General features: G+C 46.7%; 1 protein-coding gene across 4 annotated transcripts in view; it reads left to right on the forward strand.

Annotated features, from left to right (window-relative positions):
• ZHX2 (zinc fingers and homeoboxes 2) overlaps positions 1–4,284 on the forward strand; it is a 78,922-nt gene extending 74,638 nt beyond the window's left edge. For all 4 annotated transcript variants that reach the window (XR_012649886.1, XM_075023889.1, XM_075023891.1 and 1 more), the window contains exon 4: positions 3,021–4,284. The gene's annotated coding sequence lies outside the window, so the exon portion shown is untranslated. The remainder of the gene's footprint in view (positions 1–3,020) is intronic.
• The last annotated feature ends 6,583 nt before the right edge of the window (positions 4,285–10,867 follow it).

Here is a 10,867-nt window from a genome sequence, read left to right on the forward strand (position 1 = left end):
TACCCCACACTGATGGGACCTGTGGAAAAATCCCAGCTACTGGCTCCTTTTTCCTTCAGGATAAACTTTCACTCTTATCTTTATGAAGCCTGTCTTACATAACTTTTAGTTAAAACTTTGGTGTTAAATTAACAAGGCATTTTCTTAGGTGACATGCAGGGTATGACTCAAAAGCAAAGACTGTAAGACCTGATGGAGAGATTGTTTCTGCCTGTTGTCATATAAAAGTCTGATTTTTCCTAACGTTATACCCCTCAGTACCTTAGAGGGGTTGTGTGACTGACCTAGCTGCAGGTAAGAGGTGGACTGAAGAGCTGACAAGGGACTTCTCTTGACTCTCACACAGCCACAGTCATTATGTGAAACTTTCACTGTTGAACCCTACATCAGGCAGAAACATGCTCCTTTGATATTCATGGCGTTGCTGTTTTCTCAGCTTGATGTATGTAGTTTAAAGTGAACATTTTTCAGTGATCGATCTCCATACTCCTGTTGTTGGCTGAATTTGTGTGTGACTTCTGTAAAACCTGAGCTCTTCCAGACCATCTCAGTCACTCTCTGCTCTGGTGTGTAGTTTTTGGAGTTTCCGAAGCTATTAGGGAGTATTTATGTTACAGCCTAGACAGGCCTTGTGCTTTAGAAAATTGAGTTTTTCAAAACTGATATGTGTTCAGCAGATTCTGCTGCTGCAGCTAGTGGGAGTTTCACAAGCACCCAGCCTTGGCAAGAGCAGGATTCACACCAGGCTCTGAAATATTATCCCTGGACTAAGAAAAGGCTCTGTTACTAAGTCCATATCTGAAGCTTTTGGCCAAATTTGATTTATTTCACAGAGCGGGTTAGGTTTCCTAAATGGTGAGGCTGGGAGATCGGTCCCCGTAGGATGCTGTAACCTTCAAGATGTTGAGTGGCTGCTGTAGGGTGCACTAAAGCCATCACTGAAAATGCTCTAGATGCTGCGTAATGAAGACTCGCATCCCTCTTGTAACGAGGCTCAACTGCTCTATCAAGAAAGTGCTTGAGCTCACTTTCTATCAGTAGAGATATTCCTACCTTTGAACGGCACGGGTCAAAATTAGGTCTGTTGTCCCCACAAGCCTGACAAACAGAAACTGGTTCTAAATTAAATCAGCAAATTGCAGCTCAGACATGAGAGTGGGACCAGAGCATGCCAAAGTCGTTGGCAGCTACCGCTGGCTCTCTTCACAGCGTTGTCTCTCTATGGGGTTTTCCCAAGATCAGTATTTCCTCAGCCCAGAGCTTTTGTTTTTTTTCTCAGAAGCTTACTTTTTTTCACCACCACAGTCTCCACTGTAAACTTTCTTTTTTAGAGTTACCTCATGACCTCCATTTTAAGCCCAAACCCTGCAAAATGTAGGCACCAAGTCCATGGCTCACAGGGGGAGTGAGGTAGGTGGACACCCCAGAAGATGCGTGCCCTGGTTCTTGATGGCTGTGACCACTGCTCTGTGGAGATGTGCCAAAGGAAAACCCTGTCTGGGAGTTGCACACCAGAGGAAAAACAAAAAGTCTGAAGGAAGTCACCCCTTGCTTCTGCTGCATGCATTGTACTGGGCATAAGAGGTGGTCTGGGGTCCCCTTGGTATCTCCAACCCCTTTTGCATCGCTGTGGGAGCTGAGATCACTCAGTTGCTGGTAGCCCAGTGCATTCCACGGTGTCTGAAACTGGTAAAAGTGAACACTACTGGGGTTTCCCTCTGTTTCTGTCCAAGTTCCTGTTTTTGTTGTGGTTTAGGGTTTCATCCATAAAGCTAGCTATAGTGCCTGTTACTGGTGTTGGGCTCCAAGGCACCATACTGAAGTCAGCGTGGGATTGACCAGTGGTTTTTGCAAAATTCACCCTAAAGCATTTCAGGGAGTGAGGCTGAAGTAAAGAGGACTTGCTGTTTTCTCTGAAACCACTGAGGTGTGTCAGAGACCCAAGCAGTAATGCAATGAAGGACTTCAGAGGGGGGAGCAAAACCCAGTGCAGCAATTAAAACTTTCCAATGAGTTAGGAGGAGCCAGGGGCTGTTTGAGGAAAGGTGGCAAGGATGGGGAGGACTTTTGCCTTTGGTGTTGGTGCAAGCCTGTGTCCTTTTACTGGGCTCGACCGTATTGCTTTCTGCGTTGCAGATGCCAGACAGAGCTCGCTGCTTTTGCGGGAAATGACAGACCTGGTAGCAACATTCATGAAAAGTGTGAAAAAACAGGTTAATTCAGGTTTCGGAAAACCTCACTGCTGCAGGATGCGTGAGGAGGATGGTGCAGGGAAGCCACCTCGTGCTGCTGTGTGCAGCTCCAGCCTGAGTGGGTGCTTGCGCTTCTTGCACCTTTATGCCTCAATGGGGAAAAACATCCCGAACATAATTCCTGTCATAGAGCCCTTGCTCTCTGCTGGCAACTGGGGATATGTATAGGTGGGTGAGTATTTGAAGGTTGATTTTTGGGGGGTTATTTTTTAATCACTGGTGCATGGCACAGCCTTTATGTAGGTGCAGGACTTGTAGCAGAGCCAGGGAGCTGCTCTGCAGAGCACAGGCATGTGCAGTTTTTTCCATTGTCTTGCAGTTTGTATAATTATTTTCTAAAATCATGCAAAAAAATTATTTAATGAGAAGATTTACCGGGGAAGAAAGACCTGAAGTCGTCTTGCCTTTAGCACTATCTGGCCTGTGGTCGCAAAGTAGCTGCCCCTAACATGTGCACATCATCTTTGAGCCAGCATGAGGATCTGCCTGAGGTGTACAGCAGTGAGGGATCAGCGGAGTCAAGGCTGGGCTGTATGTCCCTGTTAGAAATCTATACGGGATTATTAGCTGGGTGTTACATACAGCAAAAATCTGGCACCCTACCGCAGCATCAGGCTGTGATAGGGATAGGCTTCAGGGTATGGTTAATACAAAATACAGTGCTACTGCATGTGCAGGGATGTAAACTGGATGCTGTGTTAGTTGACAGCTCAAATAGTTGTTCATAGTGCCTTCAAAAATAATATTCTGCTTTTATAATTTTTGCAGGGGTACTCCTCAGCTGCACTGTCGTGACATTGAAGGGGAAATGCTGTCTGAAAATAGAAGAAAACTATTTTCCTGCCTGGGGTGAGATAGCGTGTTGCGACTTCAAGTCTCAAACCGCGCTTGCAGAGGCACAGCGAGAAATACTCTCGTGGAGCATCATCATGGGATCGTTTATAGTGCCAAAGTCCTACTACTGCATTGAAAAAGAAAGAAAGAAAGAGAAAAGGGTCCTTGTACATAGGTTTCTCCTTAGCTTCTCTCCTACCCACTTTCCTGCCCAGCCTCTTCCTGTACTGAACAGATTTGTACAATGTGGAAATTTTGTTAACTTTTTAATAGGTGCAAGTTATTCTTGCATATAATGCCATTGCAAAATTTGGGGGTTGGTTCGGGGGAGGGAAGTGTCTTTTGTGGGGGAGGGAGAGGAGATTTTTTTTCTGAAGCATTTTAAGACAGATTTGCAATCTTGTGGAGTCTTGTTGGTGCGGATCAACATCTGAGCCCAGATCCCCACCCCGGTTTACATTTCAGCCCACTTAAACACATTATGGGGTTGGGGAGGGTCATTCTGGAGTGGTTGGGGTTTGTTTTTTTTCTTGTTGTTTTGACTTTTTGTTTTATTTTATGGCCACCTGCTACTGATTGAAGTATTTAAATCTCTGCTTTTCCATGCTCTTACAAGGCAAGTCTTCTCCAGCTCCTGTACTTCACTTTTTACAAGACAGCCCCAGCTGTGGGTCTCTGAAGATTTGGCTAGAATGCCTTTTTTGGGTTTCTTTTTTAGCACTTTTTGTTTAAGCATGCAGTACAACCCCCAGAGGGGTTGGAGCGAGGAAATTAAGATGCTTCGTCATCTGAACTTGTTTGTGTTTTTCTGGCTGGTACAACAATGGATACCATAACGAACAGTCTGCCCTCCAGCTTTAGATGTTGTAGCGCAGAACAGAAATTTCTGATTAACCCTTGCCACTAAATTTTTAGATCAATCCTAGGTTCTCGAGTGCACTTTTTTTCAAATACTGCTAATTTGGATTTGTGTGAGAGTGTCTGTCCATGCACGTGTGAGGAGGAGAGCGGGAGCATGGGTGTGTAGGTGAGCGGGTGCAAGAGCCGTCCGGTGCGTTCCTCTGATGAGCTGGGTTTGGAAAATTTGCCCACCTTTCAGTACGCTGCACAAATAGGATGCTAGGGAGTTTGAATAAATCCAACTTTTCTAACTTGTTGCTCATTTGTTGTAACTCAATAAAACAAAGGCTAAACATTTTGGTAACCTTTTTCTCATCTCCTTTTTTTTTTTTTTTAATAATTTTATTTAATTCCATTTAAAATCCCAAACTCAGCCCCCACTAGCTCTCCTTGGTGCACAACAGCTCAGTGTCTTTAGAGCTGTGTGTGTGTGGAGTTTTAACTGGTTTTGCAGTAATCAGTTTGGCAAACACTAACCAGATTAAAGTGAACTTGGTGAACTACTGATGTTTATTTCCCTGGTGTTCGATGGCACTTCCCTGTGCAAGGGGGTTGGATAGCTCCTGGGAATGGGGACTTGGGGGGCACCTTTATTTTGGTTGTAGTCACAACCTGAATGAATGAATGAATGAAACTGTCTCCATGACTCACCCATACAGAGTTATTTTTATTAATCATCAGCACAGCATTTAAGTGTCAAGGGAGGTTTGCAGTGGGCGGCAGCAAGTACTCGGCGACTTTCCTTACAATAAAGTTGTCTAGTTCAGTGCTGAAGAGGAGTGACTGGATAGGGCAGCGCTTGCACTTGCTGCATTTCCATGTCACGGGCCAACAGCAAGAGGTGGGGAAGCAACTTCGGCTCTTCCACAAGCAAACGCAGTCTGACAGCATGCACGTGTCCCATCGCATGTGGTGCTGTGCGTAGTCCTCCTGCATGTGTGGAGGCAGATGCCTGTGCAGTCACGTCCGTACCCCCCACGTGGGTTGTCAAATCGATGGATGCAAGCATCAGGTAGCCAAAAAGAAAATGCCTCTGAGGATGCTCCTCCAGGACTCCAAAGTTGTAACTGAAACTAATTGCCACTTCTGTCTGCTTTGCTTACGTGAGAGGATGCTAATATTTTAATTGCCCATGTGCGCAGTTTTTAACAGCCACTTGGTGGCTTAATATTCCAGTTTGCATCTCTCCTGTCTGATGTGCGCGTATGTCTATGTGTCTGGAGCGCTGACCTACTTTGTTTAACCAGCAGTGCTCCCTGGGAGCTCGGCAGAAGGTTTAGGAAGAACAAGACTCACCTGGGTTTTCTGTATTTGTACAGCCCCAGACATGGTGGGATTAGGGGCCAGGACTGGGGCGCTTTAAGATCTCTGCAATTCAAATAAAACCATAGCAGCAGCCCTGGAGTCTGTCATCGCAGAGATAATAAAGATGACGCTCTCCCACGGCAAACAAACGGGCTTGCAAAAGACTGGCGTGGCGTTTGCCGGTGTCAGCAGAATGGCAGTGATGGGTAGGTTTCTGCAGGCAGGTTGTGGTGTGGTACCAAACCTTCAGACACCAGGTTTCGTCGAGGAAAGCCGAACCGGTGCCCCCTTTTCTTTAGCTTAAAGCAAGCCAGGTCCCCACAAAGATTGCTTCAGTGTGGCTGCCGGAACAGGTTCACAAACTGGGCATTGCAAGCAGGCTTTGTTTTTAATTAATACCGACGTAGTGACTGCGTTTCTAGGGGAGTCCAGGCGGCGAGGCACAATCGGGACATTGTTTGTATGCAGCAGCCATTAGGGACGGCCTTGGCCGTGGGGGTTTCGTTGCACATGGATGAAAATAGGCTGCTGACGCCGAGTTTCCTCCTGCACAGCCTTGCCTCCCTGGCATTTGCACCACGGTGCGTGGCTGAGCGCGGGGCCCTGTGCCCGGCGAAGCCCTGCAGCGAGGGGATGGCTTGGGACAGCCTTTCCTGGGCAGGTCCCCGGGACCAGATGCTCAGGTTTTGATTGACGTCTTTCACAACGTGTTTTAACCCAAGTCTCTTGAAATGTTCTAATCAGAAGAAATCTAGTTAACACCAAAAAAAAAAAAAAAATCAGATTTTTGCACTTGTGCAGCACTTTTTTTTTCTAAATGTGGCTTGTAGAAAAATCCATCACTCGGAAGCCAGGAATGACTTGAATTAGGTGGCCTCTACTTTCTTAATTTAGTCTGCTTGTATGCTGACAAGAAGATGGGTTCTCATTATATACACATGTGACTTCTCCTGCCTGGTCCATAAGATGCTGGGAAGGGTGCTGCTCAGTAAATGAGCTGCTGTTAGCTCCTTACTGCTGTCAGAGATCTGGGAACTCCAAGCACGTAGTAACACAGGTACAATTTAGGACAGGTCAGACGGAAGCCTTATTAAATGTAACCATGGTGAGAGACCACTCGGACAGCAGAGAACAACAGCATCACAGAATGGTTTGGGTCAGAAGGAACCTTCAAAGGCCATCATCTCATCCAATGCCACTGCCATGTGTGGGGACATCTTTTGCTAGCTCAGGTTGCTCAAAGCCCCATCCACCCTGACCTTGGGAAGTTTTGGGGCAGAAACTTCGGTGTATATGAATCTCGCTATGGCCTAAATGATTTGTTTTTCACAAATCCTTTTTTTTTTTTTTTTTAAAGAAAAAAGAGGTCTTCACTTTTCAACCACATCACTGCATTGGCACCATTTCTAACCTCAGATCTCCAGTGTTGACCTTTGGGAATTTCATTTAATGCATCGCTTTGAAAATCAGCCAGTATGTGGTGTGGGGAGTCTGCGTCTGCAGGATGAAGCCCAGCAGTTGCAGGGATCACTCTCAGAAGAAGGGGTGTTCCAGCACCATGTGGACCATCACAGGCTGGGGGGGAAGTGCGGGGTTATGCAAGAAATCTTTGTGATTATGACTATAATGATAATTATGTGGTGATAACTTAAAATCTAGAGAAATACACGGGTAAAATGGCAACCAAGCTAAGTAATACTTACACATTATATTTGCCATTAGCAGAAATCTGGTCACTAAAACTTTCCCTATCACCTCATACCCCTCAGATATTGTTAGGTAGCAAAAAGACACATCCTGAAATCTTATGAGCTTACAGAAGGGGGAAAAAGAATTCATTACAAAGGCACATAAGGCAATGTTGTAGGAAGTCCATTTGGCATCCTGGTAGTAAGGAAAAAAAACACACCAGTGATGGAAAGGAATTTTTTTAGTCATCTCCCGAGGAAAAAAGAGAGACCTGAGATCATTTAGATTAGCAAACATGAGGACTTCTGTACTCATTTGATCAGTAACCAGTGCAAAGTGGTTATGACTCTTGAGCATAATTCTGAAAATATTCATAGTACAGCAGGAAAAGTGAATGTATCAAGAGCAAGAGAATGTGAGATAAGTGGCAAAGGAATGAAAAAGCAGCATAAAAACCCAAGGCGGGGTTTCTCGGGTGTTACACAGTTGAACCATATCCCAATCAGATTATTGCAAGCTCTAGTGAGGATGGAGGTAAGAGCTGAGTGACTGGGTAATCATCAGACCTAATCACACAGCACACATCTAGAATGCAGTAAGCAAAAGCAGGGTTTTTCCATTGTTTTCTTATTTCCATCAGACATGATGCTCCAAAATGGTAGTTCTAATTATATTGCAAATCTCATAATTTAAGTATACTGTGAGAACCACACAGCCAGCAAATTGGCTCAGGCACAGTAAAGGGGACATCTATGAAACTTCTTCATAGATGAAGTTCTATGTACACAAACTCATCCTCTCCTTACTCCTTTTTTTTTTCTTTCTTAAAAGTCTATATCATCCCAGAGCAATATATCATGTAAAAATTAGTGTACAGCAATCTTAGTCTAAAAAATCATTGGTTTTGCAACACATCTATGAAATTGTTAAAGGAATACTACCATTTACCTGCGTTTATGGACAAACTGAGAGACATATGTAGTTATTCACAAGACTGCAGAATAAATGTGTGTATTGGGTTTGTGTGGCGGGGTTTTGGTAATGGGTGAGGGACTACAGGGGTGGCTCCTGTGAGAAGCTGCTAGAAGCTTCCCTGGCTCCAAGACAGACCTGCCTCTGGCCAAGGCCGAGCCCATTAGTGACGGTGGTAGCGCCTCTGGGAGAACAGATTTAAGAAGGGGAACCTGGAGCAGGCAAGGAAATTAGAATGTGAGAGGAACACCTATGCAGACCCCCAGGTCAGTGCAGAAGGAGGGGGAGGAGATGCTCCAGGCACTGGAGCAGAGATTCCCCTGCAGCCTGTGGGGAAGACCCTGGTGAGGCAGGCTGTCCCCCTGCAGCCCAGGGAGGTCCACGGTGGAGCAGATCTCCACCTGCAGCCCGGGGAGGACCCCACGCCGGAGCAGGTGGGTTCCTGAAGGAGGCTGTGACCTGGCAGGACCTGCAGATCTGTGGAGCGAGGAGCCCACGGAGCAGGTTTTCTGGCAGGACTTGTGACCCCGTGGGGGACCCACGCTGGAGCAGTGTGCTCCTGAAGGACTGCAGCCCGTGAAAAGGACCCCACGGTGGAGCAGGGGACAAGTGAGGAGTCCTCCCCCTGAGGAGGAAGGAGCGGCAGAGACCAGGTGTGATAAACTGACCCCAACCCCCATTCCCTGTCCCCCTGTGCTGCCGTGGGGGGTAGGTAGAGAATCTGGGAGTGAAGCTGTGCCCAGGAAGCAGGGAGGAGTGGGAGAAGGTGTTTTAAGGTTTGGTTTTACTTCTCATGATCCTGTTTTGATTTGATTGGTGGCAAATTAAATGGATTTTGTTTTTTCCCCAAGCTGAGTCTGGTTTTTGCCCACGACTGTAAGTGGTGAGTGATCCCTCCCTGTCCTTGTCTCAACCCATGAGCTTTTCTTTATAGTTTCTCCCCATCCCACTGCGGGGGGAGGACTGAGCGAGTGGCCTCGTAGTGCTTTGTTGCTGGCTGGGCTTAAACCACGACAATGTGCTAAAGGCAAGAGCTGGAATTCAGCTTGGCCGTGTCTTGACTTCCAGCAAGGAAGCTTCATTTTGCATTTGTATCAAATCATTGCTGTTTCGTCTGTGTTTCTTATTCTTTCACCCAAAGCCTTTCCCTCTCCAAGCAGCAAAGATGCAAAGGTAGAAAAGAGTGAGCAGGACCGGGGGTCCTCAGGACCCTACATCCCACATGATCCCACCGAGACATCCCTCTTCCCCAGCACAGCTCTCTGGGCAAAGCCTTCACCTTCCTGCCTTAATTCCCTCCACCTTTAAGTCTCTCCCTAAACATCTTCCCTGTCTCCCATTTTCAGCAACCCTCATTATGGGGGGCCCCACAGAAGGTGCCAGCTGCTCCCCCAGCCTGGCTGGCATTTCTGGCCACTGCTGCAGCTGCTCTTTTATTCCCACAGAGGGAGAATTTCTCCTCCCTTTAAAACAGGAGCTCATGGCGTGCCCTGGGGTGCTTTGTAACACATTAGCATGCATGTGTGATTAAATCCCTCCCGGTATTAAGAACATCACTATCTCCTCAGCTCAAAAGCGACTGAGCCATTCAGCCTCTTTGGTCGCTCCAAACCACTCACGCGAAGTCACTAATACCAAAAGGCATTTTGCCACATGGTGGCATTTAACATACATCTGTACCTAAATGTTCGAATCTGACATTTTGCTTTTTTGTCATCCTCTAACGCTGGCGGTCCCCCTCATCTCAGCACTGGGGCCACCAGCTAATGCTGGTGAATGACGATGCAGTTCTCCAGTGAGGTGGGAATACTTGACCTTGCCTCCTGCCTCGATGTGGTCCCGACATGCATCAAACAGCAGCATCATATCTTATCACCCAACTGTTAGACCTCTTCTTAAAGGGATCTTCACCAGCACCTATTCATTGTAGCTGGGGTTTCACACAAATTCACGCTTATTTGGCTGCTCTCTGATGGTCTGTTATCTACAACTCCGCTCCAGGTTCTCCCAACGCACTTTTGAACATTTACCTTCACTTGGGTTGGCCATAGCTTCAATTGCTGAGCCCCACTGGCTGCTGCCTCACCTGAAGTGCCATGTTCCCCCTCCATAGTCTCCCCCAAAACTGCCTCCAGGTGAGGGGAGGATTCTGAGCTGGGGAGCTGGCCCTGAAAAGCCAGGGAGGCTGCCTGCAACCAGGAATTTAAATCAGCACTAAATTTGATTGACTGCTGTTGTTATTAATTATTACTTGTGACACAGTTGGAGATAGGCACTGTGAAGCTAAGAATGAGGAACACCTCTGGAGCAGCTGTGACAGAAATAGGATGCCAGTGGTTTTGGCATCGTTAGCCCCATTATACAGAGGGAGAGCAGAAGTACCCCAGAAGCACAGCTTCAAACCTTTTCTCCAGACCAAATTCAGCTACCACCAGGTTTCAACCACAGCTGGGCAAAACAGCAGGCAGAGAGCACCTGGGTCGGGGCAGGGGGTCTGTGGGTTTGACCTGCTCTCCAGGACACCAACAGAGCCCAGGTGAGCAGCCCAGAGCCAGGAGCACAAGGCAAGCCCTATCCCCATGTCTGAAGGGCAGCATGCTCTAAGGCTCCCTATTAGGGATTTAAACAAAAGGAATTTTAATCTTTTTTTTTTTCCCTTCTTCTTTTTAATGCCAGCGTTTGAATGTGGGGGGATGGAAATTTTAACACGAAGCCACACGCTGAAGGTCATGGAAAGGCAAGGCAGACATTGTCTTCAGTAATATTAAAAGGAAGACCAACCCTGCTGTGTCAGAGCAAAAAAATGAATACTTCTTTTGATTGGAAAGAAAGTTTCTCCATGCCCGGTTGCGGTGCAGCATTGCACAACGGAGACTGCTGCGGCTGGGAGCAAGGAGAATTAATTACTTTGCTTT

Source organism: Buteo buteo, chromosome 3 (assembly GCF_964188355.1).
Source record: "Buteo buteo chromosome 3, bButBut1.hap1.1, whole genome shotgun sequence".
Lineage (NCBI taxonomy): Eukaryota > Metazoa > Chordata > Aves > Accipitriformes > Accipitridae > Buteo > Buteo buteo.